Source organism: Pogona vitticeps, chromosome 2 (genome assembly GCF_051106095.1).
Source record: "Pogona vitticeps strain Pit_001003342236 chromosome 2, PviZW2.1, whole genome shotgun sequence".
Lineage (NCBI taxonomy): Eukaryota > Metazoa > Chordata > Lepidosauria > Squamata > Agamidae > Pogona > Pogona vitticeps.
Window position 1 is genome coordinate 159,414,550 of NC_135784.1, and position 25,837 is coordinate 159,440,386.

The 25,837-nt window shown below is 42.0% G+C and overlaps 1 protein-coding gene across 2 annotated transcripts in view; it reads left to right on the forward strand.

Annotated features, from left to right (window-relative positions):
* The first annotated feature begins 202 nt into the window (after positions 1-202).
* Positions 203-25,837, forward strand: part of DGKA (diacylglycerol kinase alpha) — a 61,411-nt gene continuing 35,776 nt past the window's right edge. Inside the window, exon 1 of one of the 2 annotated variants that reach the window (XM_020782891.3) lies at positions 203-5,796. The gene's annotated coding sequence lies outside the window, so the exon portion shown is untranslated. The remainder of the gene's footprint in view (positions 5,797-25,837) is intronic. The other variant, XM_020782897.3, reaches the window with a different exon arrangement.

The window sequence follows — 25,837 nt, forward strand, 5'->3', positions numbered from 1 at the left end:
TGGTCCATGAACAGCGCAGGCACAGAAAGAAATTATTTTATTGGCAACTCAGATCTGGAACCATTATACCCGGGGGGGGGACTGCTTCTCCCCAAGGCCCATCAGTCAATAAAAAGCTGTTGGGGAGGACGTGTATGGGGAAGCTACATCCTCTGGGCTGTGTAGCAAGAACATTGTCATCAATAAGTTCCATGAGAGCAGAGTGAGGGAACCTGTGCCTTACCAGGTGGCTCAGAGTACTACGTACTTCCATAATCCTCTATCATTGGCTATCCTGGGCTTCTGAAGACCAAAACATCTGGAAAGCGAGTATTCTCTGATCCCTAGATTACACCTTAATTCTTCTTGTTGCATAAAGCGTTTCTGTTAGGTTTGAGACTTATTTATAATAGTACTGCTATGGTAGATTAGCACAATTGAGTAGTTTGTGCACATGTGTGTTGATTTTTTTTTTCTGCCTTGAGTTGCCATTTTATGGTGAGAAGGACAAGTTAAAAATGGGAGGGAAAAATAATGGAAAAGATTCTAGAATCTGCCACTCTATCTGACCGGTGCAAAGTTTTGAAACATCTTGGAAATATTAGAAAAATGTATTTTAAATATAGTACATTGACTTTTGATGTATTTTGCACTTGTATTTCCATTCCTTTCTGTACCTGGATTGCTTTTTTAAAAAGAAGTTATTCATGCTTAAGATTTGTGCACCATTCCTCCCTCACTAAAGAAGATCTCAAGGTTGTGTGCATCATATAATAAAACAGTGCCTGAAGGTGTGGCTACATAGCAAGAGAAATGCAGATTCACTCACTTTCAAGTTTCACTGGAAGATTCAGTTTCGCCATGTCTGTTTGGGTTAGCTGGCCATACAGAAAGGAGGACATTGGCTAAATAGTCTTGTTTGCAGCTTATTAATGGGTTTCTGGTAGACTTGCAGGTGCACTGCTACAGGGGAACTACCTAATAATCTGTAAGCAAGGGCTGAGCGGCAATCTCCTCCTCTTATTCCCCCCCTTTGGTGTCTAGGTGCCCTAGCTCAGATGTGCTGACAACAAGCTGTTAAAAAAAGCATTAGTTACCCCATTCAGACGCACCATTGTCATGTCAACCACAGAACACACTTTATTGCATCGATTCAAGTAATCATACTATCTGAATCAGTGCAAATAGATGCATTGTGGGGGGAAAAGCAGAAGCCCCGGGGTGGAAGGGGAAACTAAGGATTAGAGGGAGAGAACTTCAGGCTGATTCACATTTGCTTTTACATAATGTGGTCAATGGGAAAAAAAGTGAATCAAACCGTCCTGATTCTGTAGCATATCCCACATTTTTGGTCAATGTACTTAAGTCCAGTAATGTAAAGGTATACTGCATAAGTCTGATAACATAATCAGCTGCAGCTGTAATTTGGTACTTAAGTATTTCCTATCCCCTCCTCAATCCTAGGTTATTTTAGGTTATCTAGATTATCTTATCCTTTGGTACTAAGGAAGCCTTTGGGGATAGCAAGTTGGGGGCAGGAAGTATTAAATGTGTGAAAATCGCTACTGCTGGGCCCAGTAACCATGGTGGGACCTTTGGCAGGAGTTTTCAGTAATTTAAGGCTCCTCCATTCTGCTGTCCCCAAAGGCTTTCTCTGGACCAAAGGAGAACATGAAAATATAAAAAACAAACAAACAAAAGCTGTCAATATAAAACCAGTTGGATTAAATTCTATTTAAAATATTCAAATTTTGCATTTCTTCAGAAAATTGTTGGACACACAGGGAGAAATCAATTTACAGTAATATTTCCTGGGAAAGTATTATAAAATTCAGGTGCTACCAGAGTGAAAGTCCTTTATTTCCCTCATGCATATCTCTCAACAATGGTGTGTGGAGAAAGCCCTTCTCTGAAGATTTCAGTACATGGTTTATTGTCATAACCTTTTCTAACCTTTCTTGGAATGAGTTGTATGAACCAAACATTTAGCAAAGTGAATATATATATTCTCAGTAATTGCTTGACATATAGATAGACCACACCCACGCACATGGATGGTTTGATTCATGTGCACAACATTTATATAAAGACTCACAGGACCACTGAGTCAGAAGTACCGATGCATACGTTGGCACCCACCCATTTCTACACAGCAGAGCCATTGCAGACGCTGACACTGGCGCCTGGCATGAAGTGGAATAAATTAAATGCAGAGGCAAGTTTCACACACGTGATACCAAAGCCAAACAAAACACAAATATATGTAGAATCCTAAATGACTATCTATACTACACAGTATGTACACACACACACACACACATGCATGCACACGCACACACACACACACATATCCCAAATGAGAAATATGATGATGTTTAGCTTTTACACACAGAGAGAAAGAGACTCAGGCTCCCATCTCTCTTCACTTGTCATTTGAATGTGCTAATTTTTGTTTAAATAAACTGGAAATATAAATGCATGCAAGTAGCTATCCACAGAGAGCCCCTCTCAGCCAGTGTGTATTTTTTTGTTTTTCTTCCCACTTTGTCATTTAACTGCTAGTCAGTTGGGGATGCCAAAAGAGTTACAACTGTACAGTTGGATGCAGACAGGCTGACGATTTAAGGCCCAACCTGTTGTTCACATGTAGATAGATGCGGGTAATCAAGGAGCCCTGCCTTGGCCCTGGGCTTAGATTTCTGTCAAGAAAGAAAACACTGTTGAGGAAATAAATCCCAGTGATGGGTGTAACTCTTGTCTAAGCCAAGGAGTGAGCAGGGCATGTGGAATGCATTTGTTTTGCCCTTTGTGGGCCAGATTCACAGGAACCCATCTCCAGTTTCAGTGCTATATTAAAAGGCCAGGCTGTCACCAAGTCCCCATCAACTCCTCCTGCCTGGCCTCCTTAATACATATACAGTACTGTACTGAAAACTCCTGTTGGAAGAAGTTACTAAGCTCTTAGACCAGTTGACCTCCAAGCAAAATATGCATGGCACATGGAGTCAGTGTCATACTGATGAAGTGTGCAATTCTGCAGGAAACAGGACAGAAATTAGCATACATAACAATTGAATGCCAGAGCAGGCAATACCTTTATTAGATCGCTAACCCCCCCCTCCCCTTGAACTGTAAACATCTAAATTTCTCTGGGTTGTCCTCTTTCAACCAGGCTGGAAATATGTAGAGAAGAAACCTTAGGATGTAAAAATCACAGTCACTGAGACGAACCACTTGCATAACTGTCTTGCCTCCGGCACATTCTTTAAGACAAAAACGCCTCCCAGGCTGCGGCCTAAAATCTCAAGGGAGTTGGGCTGCCCAGAGGTTGTAGGGGTGACACGATTTGCCAAGATTTTTCAAGCCCTGCTCCACATGCTGTAAATTCGGCCTGGTGGCAAATTGGCTCCTAAAGCTCTTCACTATCCATTAACTGACAGCGGGCCTGATTTAAAACAAAAGCAGCAAAATAATCCTGCTTGAAACAAGCTTTTAATTGTGTTTGCTGAACCAGTCTTTTTAAAGGCACTGACAGATGCTTAAAAGGAGTCTGAAGAAGAAAAGAATGCCAAGCAAAGCTGTTTCCTATATATATATATATATATAAAGATATTCTCTAAACTGCAAAAACATTGAGCCATTGTACCATGTTGTGCATTAATAATAGGCACGTGAGTCCTGCAGTAAAAAAAGTGCAGCATGGAGTGTTCTTGTTCAGCGTTCCAGGTGGCCAGACAGACCTCCTTTCACAGTGCGGTTTTCCATTTCTCCTGCCCACAAGTGACATTCAATAGTCTGTGGCCACTGGGCATTTGTTTTGCACACGGGTGAAGGAGGGTGGCTTCCTGAGCTTCCACTCCTGTAAAGATTCCTCCCCCCCCATTTCTGCAAATTATAGGATTGACCTAAACATTATTAGAAGCTCCTTTTCGTGTCTTAGTCACCCATTTGGGTACATAGCTACCATAACTGAGTACCAGAGTTTCCTGTTAGTTTATATGATAACGACTCATAATAGCATGATAAAATTGCCTTGTGTGTGTGTTTAGTCGTTTAGTTGTGTCCGACTCTTCGTGACCCCATGGACCAGAGCACGCCAGGCCCTCCTATCTTCCACTGCCTCCCGGAGTTGGGTCAAATTCATGTTGGTTGCTTCGCAGACACTGTCCAGCCATCTCGTCTTACATTCCAGGTTCCTATGCAGTATTTTTCTTTACAGCATTGGACTTTCCTTTCACTTCCAGGCACGTCCACAGCTGAGCGTCCTTTCGGCTTTGGCCCAACCACTTCATTAGCTCTGGAGCTACTTGTCCTTGTCCTCCACTCTTCCTCAGTAGCATGTTGGACGCCTTCCGACCTGAGGGGCCCATCTTCCAGCGTCATATCTTTTAGCCTTTTGTTTCTGATCATGGGGCATTCTTGGCAAAGATACTGGAGTGGCATTGCCATTTCCTACTCCAGGTGGATTGCGTTTAGTCGGAACTCTCCACTATGTCCTGTCCGTCTTGGGTGTACTTGCACGGCATAGCCCATAGCTTCTGAGTTACTTAAGCTCCTTCGCCACGACAAGGCAGCAATCCATGAAAGGGTAAAATTGCCTTAGAGCAGCTAATTATAAAATCTTCTATTTGGAATACTGTACTAATTGTTGCCAGAGGTTGATAGGTCTCATGGATCAATGGCTTGGATGTGTATTTAGTCACAGCAGACCCACTTGAATTAACTTGTGTCTGTCTCACCGATGTCGGTGAGTCTTTTCTAAAATTGACTAAATCTGGATCCAGCTATATATATTTAAATTTTAAATTTTCCTGGGGCTCCCTGGTTGCTTCCTGCAGGCATCCTTCAATGACCAGCTCAGAAATGGGTTCCTTGCAACACATACTCCTCACCAAGAACGATTTTTCCTGTGCAATTGAGTTTGAGGGAAATGTGGCACACAGTATCTTGTAAAACAACTTGGAGAAGCCAACTGTGGACTTAGAGTTCCCAGAATCTCCCAGCCAACAAGCCTAGTGTTGACTGGGGAATTCTGGGAGCTGTAGTCCAAAACCAACATTTTCTTAACCTCTGGTTCCAAGAAGCCTTTTACATTCACGGGCAATGGCTGTGAGATCTATTCTGGGATTGCATACAAGGATTCTCCGTAATGCAACACGTTTTTATGGAAAACATACCCTGAAAACTGAAGTATAAAAACTCCTCCTTGAAGGGAACTATGATGGATGCTTTCATTTTTGAAAAAAAAATCTCTAGGAATTGTATACGGAACTTTATTTTGCCAAGCGCCTCTTTCGTTTTTGCATTTACTGTGAAAACAAAGTATAAATGAAAAGTTACAATTATGTCGGTTTGCCTCTGAAAAGAGGGGATCAAAGGAAAAGTACCTCGGTCATGGGGGGGGGGAACGACGACAACGACACAGATCCTCATTCCATAAAAAACATTTTGAAGGGCGCGTGGTGGGCGAGGCTGCTGAGATGGGTGTGCTGTTTTATCCATATTTGCTAATTTGACCTCCCTCGTCGGATGGCAGTAATTCTCTTCTAAGGAAGTGGCTATATATATGTATTTATATTTTTTCCCGCCAGCCGTGCCTGCCTGCTTCCTCCTCCTCCTCTCTCTCACACTCCATGAGGTAGGGGTGTGGGTTGATTGTACACAATGAAAGAAAAGAAGAAGTCGAAAGAGAACTGCCTTGTGCTGATGTCAGGAGCAGGGCTGGCGGAGAAGAGGGTGTGATTTGAGTTTGGCTGAGCTTTAGACAGCTCTCTATCTTCGATTTCCAACTTCCAGGGCGCTGAGACGGGCTGCAAGGTACAGAAAAACCCTCCCCTGTTTTTCCTCTCTCTCTCTCTCTCCGCTTTTGCCGGCGGAGAAAGCTACGGCGCGTGTGCTTGTGTGTGTTTGGAGGAATACAAGAGGATTTGAGGAATGGCGGGGCGGGGGGGGGGCAGCGGCAGCGGCCGGGGAGCACAAGTTGGGGAGCAGCGATATATAATCTCTTTGAGAGCCCCCGTGATGGGAGGGGCGGTCACTGTTTAGCTTCTTCGGCAGTGGGTGGGCTGGAGTACGGTTTCAAAGCCACAGACCCGGGGCTTGTTTGGCTGACTCTGATTAAGGCTCGCGGTGAGGCTGGGAGGGGGTTAGGAATTTTAGGCGATCCCGACTTCATCCCTTCTCTCCCCCCCCCCCACTCCAAAATCCCTTTGTTAGGATGTGTATGTGTTAGAGAGGCCGAGGGAGGGAGGGAGGGAGCGAGAGAGCTGCAATCTGCGAAGGGGCAAAAATAGGTTTCTTTAAAATATGTATGACTTCGAGGCGCGTCCTGGGGAGCAGGCGGGCGGCTTATTTTAGCTGCAACAACAACGAGTGGTGGGGGAAAAGAGAGAGAGAGAGGGAAGGAGAACTTGGTGTGCTTTCAGGGATGGGGGAGAGAAGGGGAGAAGGGCTGGTGAAACTTCACAGTGTCAGTCAGTGGGTGATTCACCTCTCTCGCTCTCTGTCTCCTCCCTTCCCCCCCCTTGCAGAAATGTGGCGCGTTGTTGCGCGGAGAGGCAATGGAAGCCGCAAACTTTCTTTTATGTTTCAGTCTGTCACCGCCGCTGCCCCCCCCCCTCACGCTCACGCCTCACGTAGTCTGAAGAGGAAGCAAAACCGTTTTCAGTCCTGCCTGTTTGGGTTTAGTGCCTCTTTAAACTTGAACGCTGGGCCAGCTATCGGTTACCTCTTTCATTGAAGGCTGCCTCTGGCTTTATCTGACCCCGGGGAGGGCTTGCCCGGCCTCGTTTCCTGTGAATAAAAGGGCGTTGATTCTTTTGATTTGCCATGGATAATAGGGTATTGCATGCCTCAGTTCAGTGGCATGAGGAGCATGTAAAACGATCCCAGATTGTAAGCTTCTGCTCTTCGTGAAGCTTTTTCTCTGCAATGCAGGGAGGCGGTTGCCCCCCCCCCCCCAATTTAATGGGGGTTTCCATGCTTTGGCAGCTTCCCTTGGGAAAAGAGATGGCCTGTTACTCTGTGAGCAGGAACTGGATGAATGTCTGAAGCCTCAGCTTGTCTTATGGTGAAGTCTTTTTTCCCCCAGACGTAAATAAGCAGGAAGGACATGAGAGTCTCTCTCTCTCTCTCATTTCTTTCTTGGGCAAAATGATTTATTTCTGCAGCAGAGCTCCAAGGTCTGAAGTGTATAGGTCCTCCTTAGGTTGCTTCCTGACATCGCTTAAATTAAGATGTTGGAGGCAGCCCCCCCCTTTTGTGCTTTGTTTTCTCCACCCCCTCACCAGAGCTACATTCCCCCTCAGCTGGAGTGTTGCCTACATATTTGCATGATGGGTGAAGCCTTGTTAATCCTCATAATCCCCTTTGACTTTGAAATCTCTGTTGAAAAAAGCACTGTATATAAATATGAAAGAACCTGTTGTATATAACCCTAAAGCAGCCTGTAGGAGGCTATTGCCCAGTGAATGGACAACTGTTATGTACACTAATGGCCAAGTTTCGTTTTTGTGTTTGTTACCTCTTTGGGTCTCTGTCTATAGACTCTTGTGCTGTGGAAAATGAAGATTAATTAGTGTAACTGGATTTGGGAACGGGATATATTGGTAGTAGTGAAAACTAGCTGACGTTTTCATTATATCTGCATCCTGATTCTTTGATAGGGTGTCCTGATGACATCATTTCCCATCTATATCTCTCTTGTGTCTCTGTGCATGCTTTCATCTCTTAGAGAGAAAAAAATCACAGTTAAAATTGTTGAAGAGAGAAAGGTAGAATAGATGCACAATTCTCTTAGATTGATAGGGTGTTTCCAGACAGATTGCTTTTAGCACCGTGTGGAGGACTGACTGGTAGGTTGATGACTAGACCTCTGCATTTTCTGCCTTTGTTGGAGAGTAGCCATCAAGTTTATTTGAGGTTTTATGATGGGAAGAAGGAGAAAGAGCAAGGTTGAAATTCTTGCTCACTCATTAGTTGCAAAACGAGTCTCATGATGTAGTGGTTGAACTGCAGTAGTGCAGTCAGGACTGCTCACAACTTGAGTCTGATTCAGGCTGATTCAGGTAGCCAGCTCAAGGATGACAAAGCCTTCCCTGCTTCAGAGGTTGGTAAATTGTGTACCCAGCTTTCTGGGGGCAGGGAAGCAATGTGTATCCTGCATAATTACATTGTAAACTGCCCATAGAGTGCTTTAAGTGCAATTGGGCAATATATAAGCAGCATACTTTTAGTGACCTTGGATTAGGCAGAGTAAGAGTAAAGTTGTAGAGCACTTTGGACTTTGAAAAGTGTCTCCAAATGAGGAATGAAAATGGGACTTGGTGCCTACTACCTTTAAAACACACAGATATATCTGTATAAACCAATTTAGTGGTTTTTCGTAAGGAAGTCTGCGGAGACTCTGTGAATGGTGTCCTGAGGCCTACCAAATAAGCTGTATTAAAATCTCCTGAGACTTTTGGGAAGAAAAGCCAAGCAAAAATCCTTGGTATCGAAATCTGTATGGAATCTGTCCCAACAGCTGTAAAATAAAAACGAGCAGTTCGACATTGGGAGTTGTGATCTTAGAGAAAAATTCCAGAAGTCTTGAAAATATTGTTACAGAGAGCCATTAACAACTATGATACAGGGTAGCCCCGGATATTGTTGCTTGTGTGAGAGTTTTGCAGCTTCTTCTGATTTTGAAGAGATGGGCTTTCTTGAACATGCAGTTGAGCAGATCTCATTGAAAGCAGTATAATTTGTTTTTGTGAATGTTTAATATCAAGCCATGTGATCTTCATAAAGACACGGCTTTCATGAGATAAGAGTTTTCTTGTTCTCTCATAAAAGTTCTCATGAAACTGTCCTTTAAGACCCAGGATGCCTTTTAACAGCAATTTAAGTTTTCTCAAACATATTCCAATACATACATACATTTTGTAAGAGAGATACTGTACATGAATTGTTGAGGTTGCTAGAGTAGAAAGGAGACGGTCGTGATGACTCAAAGTGACATTTATCCTCTTGTTTCACTGTTTGTGCTATTAAAAAATTCTTCTCTTGTACTAGCCAAGTATTTGATTTTTCAGCTATTAACACATCACTGTTCTGCCAAGAATAATATCTAGTTTTGTATAGAGTGTTACTGCTCTGTTGCTCCAAGAATATGAAGCACTCAGAGCAAGTAAGACAATATACTTTATTGAGCAAACAGCTGGTGACAAATAAGGCAATCTTTTGGATGCCTGCAAAGAAGTCAGTCTTACTGAATTCAGTGGCACTTGCTTCCAGGTAAATATGCATAGGATCACAGCTAAACGCTGGCCCCTTTTCAGGCACATTCACCTCAACACATTTTGAATTCTTCAAAACATTTCCCAGGTTTGTAGAAATGGTCTTCTTTCCATACGTGGAAAGGGCTGAGCTTTTACTTGAACCCATAGGACAGTTTGTACAGAGAAACAAAATCTACAGAAGGAGATATGAATATATTTGTTTGTGGGAGGAAAACACTTGATCCTTCAGATGTTTTGGACTTGCAGGAGCTGATGGTAAGGATAGTGAAGCTTGTAGCCTAAGACACCTCAGTTACGCAGTGGTGGGAATCTAGCCTGCCAGAGGTCCCTCAGCCCACTATAAATGGAACTGTTTGGGTTTTGTTTTGTTTTTTTGAATGGTCGTCCTTTGTTCACGTATTCTTTATGAAAAACGTCATCATTCCCAGCAGTTTTCTATGCTCTTTCTTTCTTAAGGTCTCATTGGTAGGTGACTTTTTAAAAATAATTACTGTACCTCCTTCTTATTTTCCTTTAATTATGTTTGATTTATGTTTCCTTTAAAAAAATTATATTGTGCAAACATTATCAAAACTTGCAAGTTGATGCACATTGTTGTTGTTTAGCCGTTAAGTCGTGTCTGACTTTTCGTGACCCCATGAACCAGAGCATGCCTGGCTCTCCTGTCTTCCACTGCCTCCCAGAGTTGGGTCAAATTCATGTTGGCAGCTTCAATGACACTGTCCAACCATCTCGTTCTCTGTCATCCCCTTCTCCTCTTGCCTTTACTCTTTCCCAACATCATGGTCTTTTCCAGGGAGTCTTCTCTTCTCATGAGATGGCCAAAGTATTGGAGCCTCATCTTCAGGATCTGTCCTTCCAGTGAGCACTCAGGGTTGATTTCCTTCCGAATGGATAGGTTTGTTCTCTTTGCAGTCCAGGGGACTCTCAAGAGCCTCCTCCAGCACCACAATTCAAAGGCATCAATTCTTCCGCCATCAGCCTTCTTTATGGTCCAGCTCTCACTTCCATACGCCACTACTGGAAAAAAACAGAGCTTTAGTCTAAAACCTGTGACACAATTATAAAATCCATCAGAGGCATAATACTTCTAAAAAACACATCTAAAATCAATTTAGATTACATTTTAACATTTCAAAATTCCCTCAGCATTTCTGTTGCTGGGAAGAAAACAGTCAATACCAATCTTATTATCTCAGAGGAGCATTTTGTAGTTGTGGTGCCACCACAGAGAAAGCTTGTTTTTTTGGCAATACATTGTGCACTTCTCCCCTTGATGGTACACAGAGACGTGTCTCATCTCATGATCTCGGTGTTTCCTATTTTAATTACTTTGTGATGTATGTGGGTTAGTGATCATTCCTGCAGTGTAACATCCTGTTCTTATATCGGTATGCTTTAATCACTAATTTCTTTTCATTATTTCTTTAGTTTTCTTCTAAAAAAGTATTATTTGCATGCATTTCTCTATTTAAAAAAAAAAAGAACAAATGAAGGAGAAATTAATAACTGAAGCCTGGAAACGAAAGGTGCAATTTGTGTAGTGTTCGATAGTAGTCTTCTACCTATTTTCGTGAGGAAGGGGAAGACTTGGAATAAACCATGATTGAATTAGACTTACTTATGAGTAAACATTATTGGAGAATGTTAGCCACAGGGAAGGGCATTACTGCATAGCACAAGCTCTAGTGCATGTGCAGAAATGTGTTCAAGTCCTGTTGTTTAGAGCTCGGGACAAAAAAACAAAAAAAACCCTCTTTTGAATCAGGTTGGGCTGAAAACAATCTGATTTAGATTTTTAGCATACACACGGGGCATGTCCATGCACAGACTACTGTTCTAGGGGAGCGAGTTTTTCCACTCCTCTGGCAGAGGTTCATTTATATTGAGGTGCATGTGTAATCAGTTAAGTGGAATCAATGCCACATGTGTGTAGGCCCTTGCTGCTTTTTTTTAAAAATCCTGTTATCTGATATAGCACTATACCAGATAGCAGGATTTATGAGATGGATGGCTACAGCTAATATGCATATTGTAATTGCATATAAATGGAGCAATTTGCAGCCATTTCCACCTAAGGCCAATCGATGCATGGTCATTCCCACAGGACAAATCTTGGAAGAGCCTCAGAGCGAGGACCTCTGAAAGTATGATTTTGTCAGTGTCTCCGTTGTACTGTGCATGCTCAACTGTTGATTTTCAGCCAATCTGTTGGGAGCCACTGCTAAGTCATTGTCCTGTTTTTGCAGCTCATCTTATCTCAGATTATCTCCATATTCATTTATGGTGGGGGGAAAAAGAAAAGAAAAGAAAAGAAGTGGTCCTCCAAATCCACATCAAATTGAAGATGGAGCCTGAATATTGCTCATGGGAGGAAAGTGGAACCTGTTTTGAATAAACCAATTGAATAGTGATTGAAAGATCAGTTATTACTGTGATAAATTGCGAGTGGTGATGCTTGTATACATACGTTACAATATTCTTAAGAGGTTACCCTTAGATTTGAACATTTTCAGTTCTTTTCCTACATACATACATACATACATGCATACATACATGCATACATACATACATGCATATATACATACATGCATACATGCATTGTGGGGAAATCCCCAGGGAACCCTGCTTGGAAGCCAGCCAAGCAGCAGTTGCATGAAAACCAGGGAGAGATCTCTGATAAATGAAGACAGACTACAGTCTTTAGTTATGATGCATGTCACCGGTGAAGAAGATGTCTGCCTGTGAACTGTCTCTAAAATGTCTCTAAAATGTCTACAAAATGTGTGCATCCATTCAACAATTATGATCCTATCCTTGTCAGGGGTGTAGGATAGGATCATAATTGTTGAATGGATGCACTTGCCACAATGCATGCATGCATGCATGCATGCATACATACGTATGTATGTATGTATGTGTGTGTGTATATATATACACACACACATACATACATATGTATATGTATACAGTATATGTATGTATGTATGTATGTATGTATGTATGTATGTATGTATGTATGTATGTATGTATGTATGTATGTATGTATGTATGTATGTATGTATGTATGTATGTATGTGTGCATGTATATATATATATACATATATATATGTATGTGTGTGTGTGTGTGTGTGTATGTATATATATGTATATATATGTATATATATATATAATGCAAAGGGTAAAAAATTACTAATAATTTATTTATTTTATCCATAATACTGCTTATCATCATTAGGAAGAACACTTTCAGACTTTCTAATGATTTCTCATTTCATATATAGAGAAGAGTAATGCAGCATTCACAGAATTCTTGCCCGATTCTCTCTCTCTCTATATATGAAAAAGACATTGGATGGTACAGATCCTGCATTACTCTTCTCTACACCAGCTGGTATTCCTCTCCTTAGAGTGTACTCTGTTTCCTCCTGGTTTCTTATGCTCTGCTTATCTTTGTGATTCAGATAACTCTCCCTTATTTGCTTGTAGCAAAGCAATTAATATTCCATTTTGATTAGACAACTATCTCTTCTAGGAAATTAAGCACAAGCCATTACTCTAATGTGGTGTGCTTTCTTGCACAATACACCTCCTTTCCCAAACTAGGCAACTCCCTGGGAGGCTTGTGCAGGGCAGAGAAGCATTTCTGGAGCAGGGAGTGTCTTAAAGTGGTCTACAGCCATTTTTATGATTTTGAAAATGCCATCCACAAGTTGTTTGCCATGCAAAAGTAAAGATAAATACATAGTTTCAAGGGGGCAATTTGGATGCTAGCTTGGCTCAACAGCATGGGCACCATATGTGCGTTTTCTTTTGTTTTGATGGCCTAGCTACAGTGCACACAAATCAGCACATGCCAAAGTACACATTTACTCAGGAGATCAGGGCCCTGTTCCTGGGCAAATGTCACAGGACTTTATAACCTTCCTATAGAGTTATTTTTAATGTAGGAAAATAAAAAGAACTTCCTGTCCAGAAATTAACTCGGAAAAACAAATTGGGTACTAATTCATCAGAGACGCTTATGCCAAAGCAAATAGAAGGTACGGCAAGGCCTGTAAATACATAGTATGTCCTCCTTCTTGCCACATCCGTATGGAAATCTGCTATATAAGTTGCTTCCAGGGTGGGGTGGGGGAAGAAGCCCCACAGCAGTAGATCAGGCAGGCACCAGAGGGAGTGGGAATAGGAACAAATTATGAAAAATAGCATCAGTGGTACAACAACAACAACAACAACAACAACAACAACAACAACAACAACAACAACAACAACAACAACAACAACAACAATTTTAAAAAAGCAAGAAAGAAGGAAGGAAGGAGCAGAAAGCCATGGAATGTTGATTTGTTTTTTGCCTGGTTCCTCTGTACTAGAATCCAGAATATTTTAGTGTGACATACAGATATGTGTCATTTATGAAGTGGATTGTAGAGGGATGTTTGAAAGTGCATCCTTGACTTTTCCCACCCCAGGTATGGAAGAGTCTTGTTCACCAGATATTTTGGATTGTCAATCCCTCTGCCTCTTACATAGGCTGTGGACAGCAGCTAGGGCTTCCGGAAGTTGGCGTCCTTAGGATCTAGGGGGAGGCAAATGTTTCCCATCCCATTCTAGCTCCTCCTCCATTCCTAAACATTATACTTAGCCAAAAGAATGCTATGCCATTCAGTCCTGTAGTCACAGTCTGTTCTAGCAAATTGACAAAAGTGCGATGGGACACATTACCATTCTGTGTCATCCAATGCCTGGGAGCTGCCATGAAATATCTAACGGCAGAAGATGAAAGTCTTAGTTGCAGCTTTGGGGCATAGAGCTAACCCTAACCACATCCAGGATGTCATCATTTGTCGCAAGCATGAGGGTTTGCTTTTATATCACCAAGGCAGAAATGGTTACAGCAGTGTTGTCAATAGAAATTGTTTTCCCCACCTGTGCTTAACCTTATGTTCTTCCCTTTAAATTGTGCAGAATCCATGCAGGGAGTTTGTAAAGGAAGGTATTTTAGGATTATAGTTGATCCTTGAGGCATGGTTGCTCCCTGGCTGACAGACCCTGTAGTCAAGGTGAAGTTTCTCACAGAAGGCATTATTGCATGACTGTTGCTAGTAAGCGAACAGCCCAAGAACTTCACTAACCTGTGTATATTTAATATCTATGTCCCACAGTGTGGGGAACATGATATGTGCACATGGGTGATGCAGAAGTTCTGAGGAGTCCTGTGGGAGGATGTAAAGAAGAAAACTGCAACACCAACTGGGCATTTCCCCCCCCCCCATGCAGTGGAACCCAAAGCCGCCTATCCATTTCCCCTTTGTAACACTGTAGGGAAGACCTTTTGGGGGTGTGGGAAAGAAAAAAAGAGACCCTCCTTTTTTTTTTTCCTGATTCTCTCCTCTCTCCTACTGCAGAAGCCTGTACTGATACTGCTGGATAGCTCAGTGGTTTCCATATCTGGTTGGGAGTTTGATCTTCTCCTGTGCCTCCTTGACAGGGACGGGGCTCCATAGGGTCCCTTCCACCTCTGCAGTTCTAAGGTTATTAGATATTGTACCTTGCTAGCTACAAACAGCGGCACAGAGCTAACTTGTATACATCACAGAGAAACCAAAGGATGGCCTAAATAAATAAATAAAAATTAAAATTAAAAAAAAAACAAACCAGGCCACAACAGAGAATAGTGGAAAAGGAAGGGAGATAGTTAGCGAAGGTGGACGGAGCTATTGCAAAATTTGGGATTTGGCAAGGGATTTCTCTCCCCTCCTCCCTGAATGTCACAGAAGCAAATTTGAAAGAGGGATGTTCGACATACTCATCCCTGCTGTAAGCTCTAGTAAGAAGCTATTCCATTGCTTCAAGGATCAGACAAAAGAAATGTGCTTGTTTTCTGTAAGAGTCTGGTGCATCTCTCAGGCTATTCTTTAAAAGACGGCCCGTTTCCAGCCGTTATTTGTACAGCTCTGTAGATGGAGCAACACGGGGGTGGTGGTGGTCAGATGAAGGCTAAATAACAAAAGAGAGTAGGAGTTTCTCTGCTGCAAAATACAGGGGAAAACATCAGTGTGATTTTGGCCCACCGCTTGTTTTTAATTTTATTTGAAAATATCACATGCAGCACCAACAAATGACAAAGACATGTATAAAAGGCTGATGCCTACTTTTAACCTGTTGCTGTTTCTCATGCAGAGCAGGACAGAGTAAGCTGCCGTGTTTCAGGCATTATGAAGACAATTGTAACCACCAAATACTGTACTTGGTGACCTTCTGCAACCCTCTACCATCACCATCATCTCGAGGCCAGGCTTGTGAGGTGGAAAAAACAGTGTTCCTCCGATGGACGACTTGTGCTGTTAATTCAGGACTTGAGCATTCTAAGGGAATGCTCAGTGGTGGTCTGGCGGGGGGGGGGGGGAAGGCATTTAAAAGCAACCTTGGCTCATTTTCTCATCTTTTTACGTGCTTGGATTAATGATCACAAGGCCTGTCATGTGCCAGGGCAAGACTGAAGGCAAACGGTAGGTTCCCATGCAGTATAAAAGGCTTGAGCGGATGACAAGTTTTCTGACCCCATTCTGGATTACAAAAGTGAGGGCAGGAATGATGCTTGCCATCCTAAAAGAGCTAGTTAAAAGAGAGATCACGACTCAGTGCAAAACAAGCAACTGACAATGGGAAGACGAAATCAATGGAAGGAGTCAATCCTGTCCTCTTGACTTCACTGTGCTTTGACTATAAGATGGCTGCTATTTCAGAGCCAGAAATAAAATCTAGGACACCTTTATCTGTCTCAGCTGATTCATTTATCATAGTCCTGCCTCATGTCTTGCTACCTGCTCTTGATAGGACAGAGGGAAGGACGTGGAACACATTGAAGCTAGTATTGGACCAACTAATGCTAAAAAATAGTATGTTGCCTACCTAAAGTAGGGATGGAACTGTTATATATGCTATTGGGGATTTTATTTTGCCCCAAAAGGTCAGGATTCCTAACTAGGTGAGAGAACAAGTACATCATCTTAACAGAAAACCCCTTCCATTGAATTTGCTACTGTAGGAATCTTCTGCTCATCTTTGATTGCCAAATGAAAGGACTGACTGAGAACAGTAGACTACAGCATCCTGTTATACAGAATGGCCATTCAGATGGTACCACCCTAGGTACTGTCCTCTCTGGGATAACTCTGATAGACAGAGGGAAAGTGATTAGTTCTAAATTATGTAGAATCTAGAACACTAGTTTCTAACACTACAAAGCACTTACAGGCATCTCAGAACAATCTTGAAAAGCAATGAGAAGCCCCTGGAGGAAATTTCAAAGGAATGTACAGTACTCACGTTTTTCTTGGTGAGCCTCTGCCATAGTGCATTGGTGGCAAACCTTTGGCACTCCTGCTGTTTTGAACTACAACTCCCATTATCCTTTATCCTTGCCAATACAGGCAGGGGAATTCTGGAGTGCCAAAAGTTCTCCACCCTTGCCTTAATAGGTGACTATGGGATATTTATAGTTTTCATTCCACAAGTAGACTGTGAGCAAAAAAAAGAAAAAGGTGGCGATAAAGATTGTGCCTCGGACTCGGAATGATGTCATAACAGGAGGTATCCCTGTAACACGTCCATTGCTTGCGTCTATGCGGACAGCTGTGTTATGATTTTGCTCTTCTGTAGTGCAAATGGGTTTACAAAATAGTTTAAACCATGGAGGGGGATTGAGCATCAGTACTCAAAAGGAATCATGGATGCACAAATCCTGGAACAAAACTGAAAGTGCTCTTAACAATGCTTCTAATTGTGTTAGTTATTTTATTGTTCCTCAGTGACAGTTTTTAGCTCCTTAATATCTATGTTTTGTTCTTCTTCTCTGAAACATCTAGGAATCACATAGGTATATATTGGCATAATGTAGCCACATATCACATTGTTTTGATGTGACGCATTATGGTGCTCTTTAAAAAATTATGTGGGCAGAAGAAATGTGGGCACATTGCATATAGTAAGGTAAAGGTTTCCCTTGACAATTTTTGTCCAGTCGTGTCCGACTCTAGGGGGCGGTGTTCATCTCCATTTCCAACCCACAGAGCTAGCATTTGTCCGAAGACAATCTTCCGTGTTCACGTGGCCAGCGCGACGAGACACGGAACGGCGTTACCTTCCCACCGAGGTGGTCCCTATTTATCTACTTGCATTTCCATGCTTTCAAACTGCTAGGTTGACGGGAGCTGGGACAAGCGATTGGAGCTCACTCCATTGCGTGGATTTGATCTTACGACTGCAGGTCTTCTGACCTTGCAGCACACAAAGGCTTCTGCGGTTTAACCTGTAGCGCCACCACGTCCCCACATTGCATATAGTAACTGCTATTTGGAATCTGAGCTAATCAGGTATTTTTTTTATTCTGCATTTCTTTCCCACATTTCTTTGGAAACAGACCAGAATTTCTTTTAAAAGTAAGGTTCCAGTAAAATTAATTAAAATTATTTCAATTTAATATTAAAAGGAGCATGTTTAAAATGAAATCACCATTCTAAATCCCCTCTGGGGGGAGAATGGTATCTGTTGGTCTTTGCAACGTAAAGACCAGTTGAAACTTGAAAATATCTTGAGAGAGAAAGTTCTGAATGATACCATGGTATTTCTTGCTGAAGTCACCAGTCTAATCACATGCATGAAGTCCTGCTGGATTAGAACAGAGGCCTCTGTGATCAAGCATCATCTCATGGTCAGTTAGATGCTTATTAAGGCCATGGGCATCCTTTAAATGAGGTGTAAGTGTGAAAATTTGTATCGTGGTAAATGTATGCTCATAAAAACGAAAGGTTGAAGTAGTTTAGGGCTTGCTGTCATTTTGAATTGAGCCAAAAAAACAAACTGCTTACAGTTCATAGAGATGTTGTAGCATTGAGATTAATAATTTCACATTCTTCCCACTCTCTCCCGTTTTAGTTGTTCATTTGTTTTTGTGCGGTTATGCTTTTCTAAAATTGCATGCGCATTACCACAACTGTTATCTGTCTCAAAAGAGAGTCTGCCTGTGAGTATGGCAGAGAAATAAATGCCAGTAATATATCCTTAGGGACAGCCCACGTAATTCAACTTGTAAAAACAGAGGAAAGTGAAAAGAAGGCATTGAAGGAACAAACAATAAGATGCAAATATAGGATAAATATTGTGAAATAGAACTGTTTCCATTAAATCAAACTCCACGCAAGTGAGTTTTGTTTCCTAGTGGGTGGCTTGTTATACCTCCGGTTTCTTTAAATCCATCACAAAGAAATATGACAGCTATGTAAAGTACACATGAAAACATCTCATGTATTTTAATATTTTAATATAATAGTTCAGTGATGAAATCTTTTAATAAATTGTGTATAGAATAATTCAAGGGTCCTGAAATTATTGAAAGCAGGCAATAACAGCCTCCTTGTATGGACAAAATCGTCGTCGTCGTTTAGTCATTTAGTCGTGTCCGACTCTTCGTGACCCCATGGACCAGAGCACGCCAGGACCTCCTATCTTCCACTGCCTCCCGGAGTTGTGTCAATTTCATGTTGGTTGCTTCGGTGACACTGTCCAGCCATCTCGTCCTCTGTCGTCCCCTTCTCCTCTTGCCTTCACACTTTCCCAACATTAAGGTCTTTTCCAGGGAGTCCTCTCTTCTCATGAGATGGCCAAAGTATTGGAACCTCAGCTTCAGGATCTGTCCTTCCAGTGAGCACTCAGGGTTGATTTCCTTCACAATGGATAGGTTTGTTCTCCTTGCAGTCCAGGGGAGTCTCAAGAGCCTCCTCCAGCACCACAATTCAAAGGCATCAATTCTTCGGCGGTCAGCTTTCTTTATGGTCCAGCTCTCCCTTCCATACATCACTACATGGACAAAATGAATAGATCTAAAAAAGGATGTTGAGTAGTATTGGAACAAGACTGGTGATGTGATTGGGAGGAACAAGTGGATGAGGAAATTGACAACTAAAGCTGTGACTACACAATCAAGTACCACAGGATTTGCTGCGGTTATCATACAGGCCAATTTGAAGTATTTTGTTTTCTGATCACACAGTGCAAAGGCTGCTTTGATTTGGTTCAGTCCTTTTTGCTCCCGTGGCTTTTTTTTTCCTCCTTTGCCACTGGGGGCTTCTTTTTTCAAGCTGGAATGATTCAAACAGACTTTCCCCTGTGTCATCAGTTGATTCATTCTTGTAAAGATGGAGACGTGTCTGTGGGTGGTGCTTTGGTAGTGTAGGCAGTTGAGGCATGATGTTCAGGACCTCAGGAACATCCACTCCCCTGTTCTTTCTTCCCAATCATACTCTGATTTAAAAAAAAAAATTACATATATGAGATTAGTGTTAGATCACCATATCGCTAGTATTGATATACTAGTTTAGTGCTAGATCACCTCTGAATGGGAGAAAAAATTACAAACGAAATAGAAACAACTCAGACAAAATAAACGTATGTGTGGTATCTCTGTACATGTTAAGAAGAGCTTTGGAATGCTGCCACCTTTTCCAGAACATTATACAACCCTTTCAAAACCAAGCTGCTTTACAGCAAACCATAAAAGGATCCGCAGAGAAGGAACCAGAGGAAGGAAGAAAAGAAGATGGAGCTGCAAGCTGAATTGCCTCACATCAGGTGTGAACCCTGAACTCCTGAATCAATGCGAAGCCCTTGTGATCACCGACTGAGAATTCAGCCTTAATAGAGGCTGCAAAATCGAATCACAACCACAAATCAAAGGGGGTGGGGAAATGAGGATGGCTTCCTTCTGAATGATTCCCTCCATTGGAAGACCTCTGTGTAACTTATAGTTCCTTTTCCCACCTGTTGAAGGGCAAATGGGACTTTGTGCCAGATGTATAAACATGTGAAGTAACTTGGGAGTGTCAGATTATGAGGGGTGATGGCCTTTTATGTACCAAAAGAAAAAGTGGGAGTAAAAACCCCTTTAAAAAAAAGATTGCATTTCAGGTTTTGGTAACACCAGGGGCCTCTTAAACTTGGTATAGCTTAGAGTTTCTTCATCTAATCCTGTATTTGCTATTTGGGGGCATGCTTGTGTAGCTATAACAGAGGAATTGCGCCAAGCAATTCTAGATGGTGGGGTGCTAGTGTTGTTGCAGTGTTAGTTGCATTTAGACCTACCAGTTTCGGGTTAAGAAGTTGGGCTCTGAAAGCTGATGGTTATTTTTAGGGCCACACTGAAGGGTCTTTCTGGATACCCAAGTCTTCTTGTAGGTCATGGGAATCTTCCTATTGTCGACTTCATGTATGTATGTAAGTGATCCAATGCTGGCTGGATAGGGATGAGAAAAACTTTTTGAGAATATAAGGTGTAGGGTTTGTTGCAGAGCTTGTAAAGTTACTGAAACATTAACCCCACTGTTCATCCTGCCACTGCTTGGTCATGGATGGCTCCGTGTGTCGTCTTATTGAACATTCCATGCTCTGGTTCATTGTGAGAGAAGAGATACAGGATGTCTGGGACAATCTGTGGGAGTCCTTTTGGCAGTTCAACAACCCCAGGGCCATGAATGATGGGTGATGTTGCTGCCAAGCAGCTCCAGGAAGGGAAGAATGGCATTCTAATATCCTTCAGGGGATGTCAGGCTAGGCTGGAGTACATTTCCTCCTGATTGTGATGTGTGGCACAAAGCAAGAGAAGGTTAAAGTTCTTTCTTTTCACTATAAATAAATGGCTCCTATTAATAGTTACTAAATAAGGGGAAACAGTTACAGACAGCAATCCTCCAGAGACCTACAGGGAAGCCTAGGCAAAAAGTGGTCATATCAGTTTGTTGTGAAGAGAAACCTCTACTCTGGCAAAGAAACACCCTTCCTCTTTTCTGTTGATCCATGTTTATGAAATGGAGATACTGTAATGAGAAGCAGTGGCTCTTAGCTTATTCAGCCAAGGAGCAAGCATTGTGGCCAAATAAGATTTCTGGTGATGGTTGTAGCTAGAGTATCCTGTCCTTATAAGCAGAAATAAGGAACTGTAGTTTCCCTTCCATTCTTCCATCTGTGTACTGTGTTGTCATTTCTGTATGTTTTCAATGTCAGAACACAGGGCACATTCATAAACTGCTTTTAAAATGTGTTTTGGTACTGTCAACATATTTAGCTACATCTCTGGTTATTGCAGATATGGGGATATAGAGGGGATGGTATGTTCATCTGCAGATGTTCAAATGATTAGGTTACTTATTGAGTAAACAAGTTATACTACATTTGAATTCATTTATACTTCTGTGTAGCCTTGTACAAGCGGCACAGTCCAAGGGCACCCCAAGAAGAAGGGAATGGCAAACCACTTCTGAGATTTCTCTTTCTGGAAAACCCTAGCAAAGGTCTCCATAAATCAGAGGATAACACATGATGATGATTATTAATAGGACTTTCAAGATATTTAATGAGGGGTTTTACCAGTTCCACTCCACCAGTGAATTTCCATGTCAAGTGGACATTTGAACCCAGGTTTCCTGGGCCCTAGTCTGTCACTATATCCATTGCATCAAGTATCCATCAAGTTGCTTCTTTATGTTTTTTTTTGGAAAAGGCACTGTCCATCATCAGGAAAAGGAAGGAAACATTGGCTAAAATCCTGTAGTTCTGTACCACAGGCAGAAGGCAAAAGCTGTAGTATTTGCTTGCTTCTAGCTGGCAGTTAAGTCCCTAGTGAGATTCTCAAGTGTGTGCCAAGCCAGTGGGCACATCTGTCCAGAGAACTGCATTGAAGGCTCCTTAATTGCTGGCTAGAAGTCACTGAATGCTATGCCTTTTGCTCTGTGTAACAAAGCAACAAGATTTCAGCCATTGGCTAAATCCAGTATGAAATAAGTTGTATCTCTTTGTGCAATAGGAGCTTCCTTTCTTCTCCATTCTTCTGTACCTCTGTCCTCCCCCAGCACATCTGGTTCCTCTTGTAGAGATTTGGAACAACATAATGGTATGTGCAGAGGAAGGAATAGTATCTGCTCTGCTGGTGGAAGAACATTACTTCACATAGTGCTTTACAGTGCTTCGTTAGTAAGTGTGGTGCTTTACAGGTCCCCGTCTCAAAGAAACTTATAATTTAAATTCTGACACAGGGAAACAAAAGAGGAAATTTTGGTGGGATAAAACAAAAAACAATATTCACATGCTTAGGTTTATTTATAGTTGGGCAGACATGAGAAATATGTTACTCTCCAAACGTTATTGAAATACATTGCCAACATGGAGAGTAATCAGAGATTATGGGAGCCAGAGGCAAGCAACAGAAGTAGGGCCAGAAATTCTGAGAATAGGGTGTGGGAAACTACAATTTCGTGCCCAAGCCTTCATGGAAAACATCCTTCCTTGAGAAGGGATTGTAAGAAGAGAAACAGGTGGATTCCTTCAGATGTTCTAGGAGCTCCTCCAAGGAATGTGGAAAAAGGGGAGAGGGAGTATAGTTTTTGAAGGAGCAGAATGGTGGTGGAGCTAAAAAAAAAACAAAACCTAAAATTGTGAGCAAAGAAGTTGTCCTCATTGCCCTTTAAAATGTCCTGAAATCCTAGCTCAAGCTTGTTGTGTTGGGTCTGATGGAAAGAGTTATCCGCATAACAACTAATGAGTACAAGTACTTAAGGCAGCCCTTCTTCTTTAAAGGGAGACAGGGACAAACAGGGTCACTTTTGCAGTGCCGTGTGGTTTCCTTACTTGAAACCACCTAGTCTTTGCACTGAATGCCAGGATCCCACCAAATGGCATACCAAACGTCTGTGCAACCGTAAATGACCCTATTTAGCCCGATCCAGCCTGCTCCAGTTTGGCTGTCAAGTTCACACCCTTAGTGGCCTTGACAGATGAAACTTCTGTGTATGAACTAGATGTAGAAATGATTTTCTCGCTAGCCTAGACGCCACTGTGTTGTAAAATTCTTGGTCTAACTAGGTCATGCATACTTCTTGTACTGTTCTTGATTCTGCCTTTTCTTTTTCCTAGGCACTGAAGGGTATTATCTTGATTTGCTGTTGCCTCCCCCCCCCATCCTGTTAGTTTAAAACACTCACCTCTCTAACGCACCTAGTTTATAGGTGGGCTGCTGCATGCTACTTCTTATTTGTTTCTGTTACGTGGATAGGCTGTGTTGGTGGCACACAGCCTGGTGTCCATTTGCAGAGCTGTGTGTGGTATGATTAATTCCATTTGGTGATACATCCGCAGACAGGGTGTGTCTAGTTCCCTTCCCCAGCCACCTCCAGGTAGTACCCGCTGAAATTTGGGCAGATGCTGCTTTGACTTGCTGCTTATGAAATCTCCCAAAGCTTAAACCACAGTGTACTCTGGAGCTTTCTCCCCTTGCGATCTGAGATCCTTGTGGGCGGAGAGGCTGGGACCCTGATCTCTGGCTTCTTTCCCTCTCACATCTGGTTTGCATTGTGCACTCCGGGTCCCAGGAGCCAAGAGCATCGGCTGCAAAGCTAAAATTAGCTCAAGATGTTGGTCTAGTTAGCTGGGTTTGGCCAGCTCCAGAGATGAGTCAGTTCTCCTACCCAACCTTCCTGCTCAAACCTCTGTGCATGTTGGATATAGTTCAAGTCCCATGTGTCAGAGATCTCTCTCTGATCACTTCCATTGGCCCAGCTTGTGCTCCCCCCCTTTTTTTGGGGGGGGTAGTTGTGGCAGTGCCAGAGAAGACCCTTCTGCCCTTCACTTTCCTTTTTTGCTTGCTTTAAGCAGCTTGATTTCATGTTCAGGGCTGGGAGTAGCCCTTTGAATATTTAGGGTCATGCGGAACCAGAAGGGGCCTCTGCCTGTACTCCCGAGTTTGCTCTGTCATTTTATCATTGTTTGTACATGAATAATACCTGTGAAATGGGTACAACGTAGAAAGGGATCAAAGAGCAAGAATACCACCAAATCATCCATAGCACCATGACATAAAATACTATAAGCAATTACGATATTACTTGGAACAGGCAGAAGAGGAACTAGTCACTGTGCAACTTGTGTAGAACTGAATGTACATCTGTTTTGCTTGAATGACGAAACGTAAATGCTATAGCTTCTGTGCAAGCCTGTCTTCTGGATTTTGCCTCCTGCACAGGGGCGTAACTTGCAATGTTGGCTTCTGGAGCAAGCAGCACAAAATGTTACCCCCAAATCAACTTTGTAATCCATGATGTGAAAATAGCAGAAGTAATTACGGAACACTCTACCACATTGCCTTTCCTCATCAGAAGATCAGCAATACTGTCAGAGCTACAAAAATAAACAAAAAAAAAGGTTAATATTTTCCTGTGTTGGTACACTGAGCCACCAGCCCAGTCTTGGAAGTCTGCAGGACCTCTAAATTTGACAACCTGGGGCAAAGCCCTGTTTGTTTTACCTTAGTTAGATCCTTCCTCCCTCATTCTTGTCAGAGGCTCTGGACCTTAAACTGATGACCAAACTCTTACTACCACTTTTATGCATCTTCTGTACTACCATTGATCTCCCACCACACAACATCTTGCCTTTATCTTTCTTCTCCTATCACTGCCATATCTATCCCCATTCTTATTTCCATTATTCACTCCTTCCCTTTCTGAAACGATAAAAGAATTTCAAATATTTGAGTATGGTATTTGGATGTTGTTCCTGTCGGCTCAAAATGCTTATGGCATTATAGAATCACATCAATTTATTTGAAAGACATTCCACTTTCTCTGCATGGATGAAAATGCACTTTACTTTGATAGTCTCTTACTTGTTTTATCTCCAGTTGAAATTTACAAGGTCCTCTCTATTCCACATTTCCTTTAATCCATGGTGCTATTTAGGTCCTTAGTGTGGCTCATAATGAGGGAGTGAGATCTACAGTTTATGTAGTCAGCAATCTGGTTTTGCCAGAGCTTGGGAAATCTGTGATAAAATGGCTGAGAGATTTTTGGAAGATTTTGGCAGTTGCAGTCCAAACAATTTAATAACTTTCACAAGCAATGGATTTTACCATAGTTTGCAAAAATCCAGAATTCTTAATCTGAATAATTTTGAAGTGCTCATCGTTATGCACTTTCTGTAGCTTGAAGCTGAAGGTGGAGTTTGCCCGTTCAGACATTTAATCATCCAAAAGATGAACCCATTTATATGATTGTTACTAAATTGATTTCATAGATCAGATAGCAGTATTGGGGAAGATGCTAAGCATCTAATAAACTACAGGTAATCTGTTTGGAAAGCTTCTTGATGTGAATTCAGGAACCATAGTAGTGTCTGGTTTATGTTTTATAAAGTAAGCACAAGTTGCATATACGTTATGAGCTTTTGAAGCCACAAGGATCAAGCAAAGTTACTCAGTATTTTCTCCATCCTCTAATATGAGTCTATATATACTAAATATACGGTACCAAACATGTATGTTAATGCTAACTAATTAAGTATGGGCCAAATACTTGGCCCTGTACTTTTAAATAATCTTGCTTCAGATGACAAATGATCACACTTGCCAGTTGTGCTGAGGAAGCAAGAGATTCTGGAATTCGGAGGTGGTTCAAAACAGCATAGCTGGCTTAATAGCTCAGTGAATTAGAGATCTGGCTGCAGATCCAAAGGATGAGAGTTCAGTTCTC